At 36.4% G+C, this 10285-nt stretch overlaps 1 long non-coding RNA gene across 1 annotated transcript in view; it reads right to left on the reverse strand.

Moving 5' to 3' along the window:
• Positions 1-1571: 1571 nt before the first annotated feature.
• Positions 1572-10285, reverse strand: part of LOC121919420 — a 77138-nt gene continuing 68424 nt past the window's right edge. Inside the window, exon 6 of the long non-coding RNA XR_006101474.1 lies at positions 1572-1903. This is a non-coding gene — a long non-coding RNA (uncharacterized LOC121919420). The remainder of the gene's footprint in view (positions 1904-10285) is intronic.

Consider the following 10285-nt stretch of genomic DNA (forward strand, 5'->3'; position numbering starts at 1 on the left):
GCCTTAACTTCCAACCTTCCATCCTTACAATCATCAGAATTGACATCTTAACCACTAAAGCCACTGTGTCCCTGTCTCTGGACTGGATCTAAAATTGCTGAATAAAAGTTTACTGGGTTTTAACTAATGAAGCCCAAGTTTCTAAACTTGGTGTCCTGCTGGACTCAGGAATACCAATGCATAAGCATCTGCCCATCTTTATGTCTGCCTGTTGTTTATCTACTTTTCAATGAACTTCAATGAATATCCATAATTTCACTAAAAATGCCAGCATGGTGTGGTGGTTTGAGCATTGGACTATGACTCTGGAGATCAGGGCTCAAATCCCAGCCCAGCCATGTAAACATATTGGGTGACCTTGGGCAAGTCACAGTTCTCAGCTTCAGAGGATGGCAATGGTAAATCCCCCTCTGGAGAAACATGCCAAGAAAATCCTATGATAGGTTTGCTTTAGGGTCACCATAAGTCAGAAACAACTTGAAGGCACACAATAATCACAAACAACAAACTTATTAGAACAAAGGAGAATTCATTTATTTTTGGATAATGCCAAAGTTCATCCATGAACCCCTTGCAGGCTGAACACAAACGTCCAAGGCTCTAGCTAACCATATAAATAACATGAAATATTAACTAATAAAATTTACATACGATAAGAAAAAGGATCAAGAAAACTGATGACAGGGAAAGTAAATGCTTAGGAATCTAGCTCATTTTCTTTATCAGAAAAAAATCAACTTTGTGCCTTCTGTATGAAAGAACATTCAACATATTAGTCCTACAGATGTACTGTGTGTAAGCACACATGTGTACGTAGCATGACCAGCACAGAATTAGTTTCCATTTCTAGAAAGAAAGACACTAACTTTTGAGTTTGATGGTGTACAACAAAGTGGAAAACCCTGCACTATTATTCAGGAAGAGACAGAGAATATTTATGCAAGGAAGAAACGCTGAGAAAATAAGAACATTATATAGGAGTAAAGAGACTGTTTAACATAGGAGTCTATAGGGAATAAAGAAAAGAAATTTATATTCAGTATAGTATGATGTATCATGGGCATTAAGATGTAGCATGGGCATTAAAAAAAGAATCCAATCACATCAGGGGGAAGTTAAAATAGACAGAGGTGTATGGATGAGTTAGGATTATTGGTTTGTCTTATAGAGCTATATATTAGTTTGTTTGTTGTGTATATTTTTTTTGTATTGTGGATGTTGGTGTTGAATGTAGTGTTTTTGTATTATTCGTAATTTTGTGCAATAAAATAAATTTTAAAAAATCAGTTTCCACTTCTGCCATCAAAGCTAATGTATTTCTGAACACAGACTTGCCCAAGGAGGATGCCCGTGAATAAAGGGCGGGGCAAATGCCCAGAAGAGTGTCAATAGTGAAATGATTTGTTAATAAAATGTCTTACCATAACAATCAAACACCCTCACAATGTTGGGACAAGGGCAATGCTGAATTAAGCAATAGGATCTTCTTTCCATGGTGGATCATCTTAGATTGAATCAGCTGAAAGCAGATTTTCAAAGTTCAGCAGTCAATATAGAGTAACTAAGCCATCTTGAGGTGGTGAAATCTATGATGGTGATTTCATTGGTACAGTACAAATTATGAGACAATATTAGAACCCATGTTCAGTTTGTGTTTACTACTTTAATAGGACGTGGAGAAAAACAGGAATCAAGACACTGAAGATACATATTTGAGATTCTTATCTGAACACAACAGCCATTACTCCACATTTGTGCGGGTTTTCCTATTGTGGTCATATTTAGAGATGTGTGAAGGATCCAATTTCAATCCAAAGTTTGATAGGCTCAATTCAGTCTTCACTTTCTTGACTGTCCACTCTGTTACACTCTGCAAATATCTTTCTGCCAGCTGTGGATGCTTCTGAAAAAGATGCACATTTGAACAATGCACATAGGAAAATGTCATGTTTCAAATGCATGCAGACCATTTCTTAAGCTCTTGTTAGTCAATGAGGATGCATCTAGCAAAGTGGACAGAGTAAAATGTGCATGTTCATTTGAGCAAAGAAAGAGGCAGACTTATTCCTCAGCACAATCTATATGTGGAAATGGGGGGAAAGGATATGCATTCAGATATGGACTGTATAAATGAATCTCCAATCATATCCCTTCAATTCTTTTTTTTTTTTTAAGGAAATTAGAAAATATGAACATGCTGTGGTTAATGCACTGTTTTAATTTTTTTTCCCCAAGAGACTACTTTCCTGACATACTGCAACGAATATGGAACCTCTTTGATCATTTTTATGCAGGCCTTCTTCCATATACAACAGTTTCTGATGAACTTTAGCATGATTATAGATGTATATAAGAAATTTTCCTAAGAAAGCATCATTTGTAAGGTCATGAGGGTGATAGAGTCTCCTTCCTTGGAGGTCTTTAAACAGAGGCTGGATGGCCATCTGTCAGGGATGCTTTGATTTGGATTTCCTGCATGGCAGGGGGTTGGACTGGATGGCCCTAGTGGTCTCTTCCAACTCTATGATTCTATGATTCTATGATTCTATGAGAAGAGCAAGTGTATGAATTCATCCTTGTTTCAGTACAGCAAGCAACAGTGTGAAAAGGAAAGCTTAGATTCTTTCAAGCCAGAATCCCTCCTCCCAAATGCATCAAATATTCCCTTGATGTACAATTCCCCTCACAGTGGTTTGCTCACCTCCTGAAAAAGGCCTACAATCTGATGCTAATGTCTAGGTGAGTGTGACTCTTTTATCCTCTGTTAATAATTACTTCCACTCCTGCCCAAGAAGCAACCCTTCTTTTATCGGAGGATCTCTTGGAATGCTAATTAAGCATTGCCGTCTCATCCTCAAATGTGAAACCTGTAGCAATATATCTGTTGTTCACGTCTCTGCTTATTTCTTTCCTAATAAGTTCATTTTATCAATACTTTTGATCAATATTAATCATGTTTTCTTGAAAGACAATTTAAGAACACAGAACAACTGATTTAGGTCTTACCAAACATGTTGACTGCTAACATTCCCGGAAAGCATATCAAACCATTCTTCCCTTTAGTCATTTGTGCTGGTTGTGGGTTTTATTTTATTTTTAAAAGATTATTATTGTAAATATCTTAAGCATGAAATTATAAATAAAAGAGCTGATGAATACAATATATTGTACAACAAATCATTACAATGAATCCATACAAGAAATATTTCAGTGACTCTCAAACTCAGTCTAGCAGTCCCCAAAGATCTCCTGATTTTTAAAAAGTTGAAACTGATTTTGACTTACTTTATTTCACTTATATGCCAAGACAAATCATAAAAAGAACCATCTTTTAAAAAGTAAATTAAAAACAAGCCCTGACAATAGCATTTAAAACATAATTTTAAAATATCATTTTAAAGCTATAGCTACAAACAATCTAACAGCATACAAAAGCATACAAAATTTTAAAAAGTAAATAAAAGCACTTCCCCTTAAGAAACAATTGTTAATTAAAGGCTTGCTTGAACTAGAAAATATTTGCCTGGTATAAAAAGGAGAGCAGACAGAGGGCCAGTTCCACAGGGCAGAAGCAGCCATTTAGAAAAGTATCTTCTGTGTTGTCACTTAACTTTCCTATGATGGTGGCAGGACCAAGAGAAAGCCATGGAACTTAAAGTTCTGGGAGGTTCATATAGGGAAATACAGGCATCCACACTGCAATAATAATGCAGTTTGACACCACTTATGCTGTCATGGCTCAGTGCTATGGAACTCTGGGATCTGTAATTTTGTGAGACCTTTAGCCTTCTCAGTCAAAGATCTCTGATGCCCCCAACAGACTTCAGTTCCCAGGATTCCATAGCATTGAGCCATGGCAGTTAATGTGGTGTCAAACTGGATTATTTCTGCAGTGCAGATGCAACCACAGCCGTTCAGATAGTTTGGTTCTAAGTCTCATTGAGCTTTATATGTCATGAAAATGAAGCAGTAGGAAATAAAGCCTTTTTATCTAGGGAATTATATGCAAGTTAGAAGATAAATGTGAGAAGTTAACTCTGCATATCACTGCATTTAACTTGCAAGCCACAGGAAACTTGATATTGTCCATGCAAATACAAAGAAACATAGTCCAAACATGTTCAGATCAACAGAACAGTAATGTTACATGATTTTTTTTCCTTTAACTGAAAACAACATGTTTCAGTTGTTGACTTGAACAGAGTACAAATATGATCTGAATTCAGTTTAGTGCACTCTGGAATAAGCCCAGAGTAGCTACAGGACAGATATACCCACATTTCCACAAAGTGTTGCAAACAACCTGCACTTCTTAGTTGTTTTCAGTTTCGTTGTTGTTGCATTATCTTTCAGATAATCATACTTTAGGAATCTTCATTTTGCAAAGGAAATCACTACTCGCTAGACTTTAATTTCCTTATTCAAAGAACTAATATGTGTGCCTATATTCTATAAAATTAATCAAATCTATTATGGGCTTTAATACATCCTCTTAATTGCTCACACTGATAAAAAAGCAACCCATGCTCCTTTAGTGTCATTTAATGAAATTAAACAAATCAATCAGAAGATTTCTTCTTCAGCTTTATATTAGCTTTGCAAAACTTATGAGTTTGGTCTAAATGGCATTCAGGGAAAAACAAAGAATTTATATTTCTTTGAGAATATAAAACCACATGTTGTAAGTTGTCTATCTACAAAGCAGAGAGATATGACTTGATTTCTTTATTAGCCATCTTGGACAGAAGATGGAAGAGAAATATTCACTTTGTGACTATGGGATGAACTGCTAAGTATCTCTAAAATACTGACAATATTCTAATTCATAAGTCCAAATTGTATAGTTCCTTGCTAAAGTTTTTACATGGAGCTATTTAGTTGCTGATGATAGTGGAAAAGTGGGAATGGTAACATCGTGCCAGCTAGGAAAGAATGAGTATATTTTCTTCCATGTTGCCTCCTTTAAATGAAATAACATGTTACATTCATTTTGATTGTCAAGTCCATTCTTCCATCTCAGTTCATTTGAGTGTTTCACTTTACAACTAAACTCTTGGAAACTTGACATGGGATTTAGCAAGCTTTAGATAACATAATCTTTGTGTAATGGGATTTTTTTAAAACCAGTTGCTAAGTGTATGAATTATAAGAAAAGAAGAAAAATCAACTTCAATATCAAAGTATGAACTGTAGAGGTTCAAGCAGCGGACAATGTACGTTTTCCATCAACAGAATTGTTTAATAAGAATCTATCATCAATGCAGGAAATGCTAGAAACACCAGCAATAAGTGAATCATGATGACTTATTTCTTTTTAATTCTTTAGTCCCAGCTGGAACAAGGTGTGATTGGAGAATAGTTTAATTGTTCATAGACATCTGTCTTTGGATTCAATTGAAAAATAATATCCTGGGCATAAAATAGCCCACAGAATTTTTGACATTTTTATATCTTTCACAATCAAGGCATTGTCAGAAAGTCAGGTAGTGTGGCTCGCTCTCTCCTTTTAAAAAACAATCTTATAGACACATTTAAAATATAAGAGAATAAAACACCAGCAATATATCAATAGGTACAGCTGGAAAGCAGATGTTCAATTGAGTGCTCTCGGTGCTTAGGGAAAACTATTAAAACTGTTACTTACCCAAATGAGAAATTTTGATAATTTATTGTTCTTGTTCTTTTTTTCTTTTTTTGAAGAAACCTCTTCTTCCTTTCCTTTTTTGAATTCAAAAATCTCTCTTTTTTAAATTATTGAAGTCGATTATGCAAAAAGTCTTAACGTTACAGAATATTTTTCCGCCCGTAGAATGCCCAAGGCTACTGTCAATCAAATGAGCCAGTGTCTTGTAAGTTGTTTACTATACTGTGAAACAAGGTGATAAATGTGTGTCAACCAGTAAAATGTGACATTTAGTATTGGGCATACCTACTTTACATCCATTTCATATTGGTTGCAGTCATTTCTCCTAGGACGTTTTAAAAAGAGTTCTGGTGATTAAAGGAAACATATAATATTAAGCTTTATAAGGTACTTGTAGTCATGCAGTCCAAGTCTCTCTGTATCTGTGTGGCCACTCTCTCATTCTGTTTTTCAGATGCATGTGAAAGTGGTACTGGCGCACTGCCCTCAATCTCTCTGTGCATGTTTTTCATCTGCCTTATGAATAGTGACAAAAAATAATTGATTTCCTTGAGCATTCTGCGGGCTTTGGTTCCAAAACAATAACAATCATTTGGACAGAACAGGACTGGCCTAAATTATTAGTGAAATGTGGAACTCAGAATGAAGTTTAAGCACACATACACACCTTAAGGTAAAATTGAAAAATGGCAGCACTTGAAATTAATAATTGTAATCGTATTTGGGGTGTGGATGTGGGTATGGGTGCACTCACACACACATATGCTGTTATACACTTAGATTTATGTTGTGCTATGTGTTGCCAGCCAGTATGCGTCAGTATTCAAATTACAGGGCAAAAATTATAGACATGATAAAGCACATTTAAAGTATATAAATTTCAGAGTGAGTTCGGCAAGTGATGTCTTCCAATACACTTCCCATTAAAATGAATGGGATTTTTAAATGCTCGGTTTTTGGTGGATCATGTCCACTATATAGTTATGCATTTATTATTTCACGTTAATAGGTATTTATTATTTCACTTCAACCAAAGATAAGCACTTTAGAAGAGACTCAGAAGGAACTGCTTAACTTTGCCACTGAAATCGATGAAGCTTGAAAGTACTTAACTCATCACACTGTAACCTGTCTTTATTTATTCTTAAAATACCTACACCCGGACACCTCATGGCCATACTTCATCAATGACAATTTATCATTAATTAAGATTTAATGTGTCTCTTAAATCTCTCTCTCTTTCACTCTCTCTCTCTCTCTCTCTCTCTCTCACACACACACACACACACATACACATATATAATAAAATTAAAGGGATGGGAGTTTACGCTTTCATTCAGTTCATCTATGAGAAGGGTAATAGTCAGTGATTTTAAAGCCATGAAAACTCTACATCTTTATCAGGTGGCCTTCCTCACATGGTGCAATTTGTATTAAATGAATAAGATACAGTACTAACCCTGATGTGATGCATATTAATGTTAAAGGGATATCAGATAGGAAGGAACAGGACAGGGAGGCAGAAGGAGGGACTATAGTGCTGCTGATCATTTCCATGTCAGTGAGTCAGTGAATCCACTCTGTGGTTTAATCTGAATCAGGGGGGCATCTTCATAAATGTCATTCTCATAGATAACAATTAATACCTTTATCACTTAGCTCCTCACAGCAAAAAGCTTGGCAAGAAATGCAGTTTGCAAAAACAATTCACAATTTGGTATTTATTGTGTGTTTAAAAAAAATAATATGGAGGTTTTAAAATAGGTTTCCTGCACAGAACACAGCATTTCTGCATAGAAAGCAATTTAGTACTACAGAACATAAGGAGAAATGTTGTTTTCTGTGCAGGAAACCTATTTTCTGTGCAGAAAACAACAAGCAAAATTCCAAATAAATAAATAAAAATAAAAATAAATGAAACATCTCACCTAGTCTAGGATTTCCCCCAACCACACTTTTTAAAAGCAATTTTCAAATATTTCTGAATATTATTTCTACTCAGAATGTTAAAGGATATGCCAAAGGGCCAAATTCTATCCCAGAAATTGGCTTCACACATTGGCTAACACTTTTAAATTTCAGAGAAAAACTCAAAGTGGATTTGCCTCCCCTTTGACATGAAAGCTGCCAGCTTCCATGTAAGTGGAATCTATATCAAAAGTTATAAGAGAGACCTGGATGTGGAAATATAAGAATATCTACCATGTAAACTCAAAATGGTAGGTTTTGTTAACTGTTGAATGCAATGAGAAGTTACCCAGCACAACATTTTCTGTAAGCCACATCAAAGCTATTACTTCATGAAAAGTAGGCCCACAAGAATGAATCCACACTGCAGAAATAATGCAATTTGACACCACTTTAACTGCAATGGCTCAGTGTTATGGAATTCTGGGAACTATGGTTCTGTAAGATATTTAGCCTTCTCTAATGCCCCAAGGATCTACAATTCCCAGAATTCCATAACATTAAGCCATGGTAGTTAAAGCGGTGTCAAAGTGCATTATTTCTGCAGTGCAGATGCAGCCAAGTATACAATGATGATTAGTGTGAGTAAACCTGTTCTTGATCCATGATCCATAGAGTGGCTCAAAGCATTAAACTATTATTGATAATCCCTCTGCAGTACTTAATCATGTCAAAAAGAAAAGATTTAAGAGCTACTATTACAAAATAAGTATTTGTTCTATAATTTTTAGAAAGGTGAATTAACAAGAAAATCTTCCAATAAACCTGTAATAACTTTATGAATAAAGGATTTGCAAAAGAAATAAAGTTTATGGACATAAGCTGGTAGTTCTTAGCAACAAAAGATGGGTTTTTCCCACTGGTTTTATTCTGTAATATCCCACTGTGTTCTTGGGAAATCCTATCCTGGATTGTAACACTAAATCAATGAGGTGTCGTTCTGAGCTTTCCATCATTTACTCTGAGCTTCTGAAGGTGTGCCAAGGAAACCCCTGACTGTCTGTGTGTGTATGTCTTCAAGTCACCTGTTGATTTATTGCAACCCCATTAATTTTCCACAGGGGTTTCTTAGGGGTTGTGCAGACCGCCCCTAAGGGGCAGCCTGCAGCCTCCTCCAGATGCGCCAGATCAGAGCCATGGCAACGGCATACTGCAGCCCCGATCTGGCCTTTCCAGAGTGCAAAAAGGAGCCGCAAAAAGCAGCTCCTTGTTGCACCCTGGAAAGGTTGTGAAAGCTGTGGCAGCATGGCTTAAAGGCGCTCCTTTGGTGCTGCTTCATGTGGAAGCAGTGCCAGAGGAGTAATGTGACACTGCGTGCCATGTGGAGTGGCGTGCAGCATCATGGTGCCCTGGGGGCAGAGTTGGGGCATACGTCATATGGATGTGATGCCCCAACTCTGCCCGCAGACCAGCCTTAATGGCCAGTCTGCACAGGGCCTTAGGCAAGAAATATTCAGTGGTGGTTTTCCTCTGAAATATAGTCTACAGTACCTGGTATTCATTGGCTGTCTCCCATCTAAATCCTAACCAGGCGTGACCCTGCTTAACTTTCAAGATCAGACAGGCTCTGGTGCCTTTAGGGTGTTTAGGTAGACACATGGCTATACCAGACCAACTTCTTTGTCCACATTTAATGGCCCATCTAACATGGTCAATCAGGACTGCTTTTCCACAAACAAAAGCAGAGAGGGATATGAGTGTTGTGTATCTAACAAAAATAATAGTTTCAGGGAAAATCCAACTGAAAGTTTGAGAAAAAATCCAGTTGAAATCAATTTTGCTTATTTCTGAAAAACCTACTATATGTAGGATCAAGCTGTATACTATATACCTGACATTTGGATAAGTAATGATTGCTGGTATTTCTCATTCCAGTAGGCAATGGATGGAAACCTGAATTTCCACTGCTGTTGCAAATGACATAACATGCAGCTTCATTAATCTTTATATACAGTGGTGTTGTTTCACACTCTCTACAAAACTGGACTTTCTCTCTCAATCTCTCTTTCTGTCTCTTTTAAACATATAACTACAAAGCTCCCATTCTTTGGTGTGAAATGAACTTAGCAATGCAGCTAAGTGGTTCAGTTATTTTAGCAAAACATCATTCTGTTAACTGTGGAAAACAAAGAAAATCCAACACTCCAGGGAGCATTTGTCATGTGATGTCATCAAACTACTCTGACCTGCACACTCAGCAAATCCAGCAGCGATCATTTCCCAAGTCTTCTTGCGAGGAAGGAGAGGAGAGGTTTTTTTCCTCTGAGTTTGATCTGTGAATTAATTTGTTCCTATTCTTTCTTTTATTCCATTCAAAGATTGACTGGCTATAACAACCTACATTTGATTCTGTCTTTCTCTGCTATTCTGACATCTTCATAAAGCTTGTAATCCCCATTTCAGAGAGGATCCTAGTAACAGTTAAATGCAGACATTGAAGTATTCTTCAATGCCTGTAAAGAAATGATAGGCCTAGACCACATCCCATGTGAGTGCTACAGCATGTTGCAAAATTGTTGTATATGGTTCCCCCCCCCCCTTTACAAACTAGAGCCAGTTACAACAGGTACATACATGGGCAGGATGTTGTTGTTGTTATGCTGCCATTATGTTGATGACAGAATAATAATAATAATAATAATAATAATAATAATAATAATAATAATAATAATA

The sequence above is a fragment of the Sceloporus undulatus genome, chromosome 1, assembly GCF_019175285.1.
Source record: "Sceloporus undulatus isolate JIND9_A2432 ecotype Alabama chromosome 1, SceUnd_v1.1, whole genome shotgun sequence".
Taxonomy (NCBI): domain Eukaryota; kingdom Metazoa; phylum Chordata; class Lepidosauria; order Squamata; family Phrynosomatidae; genus Sceloporus; species Sceloporus undulatus.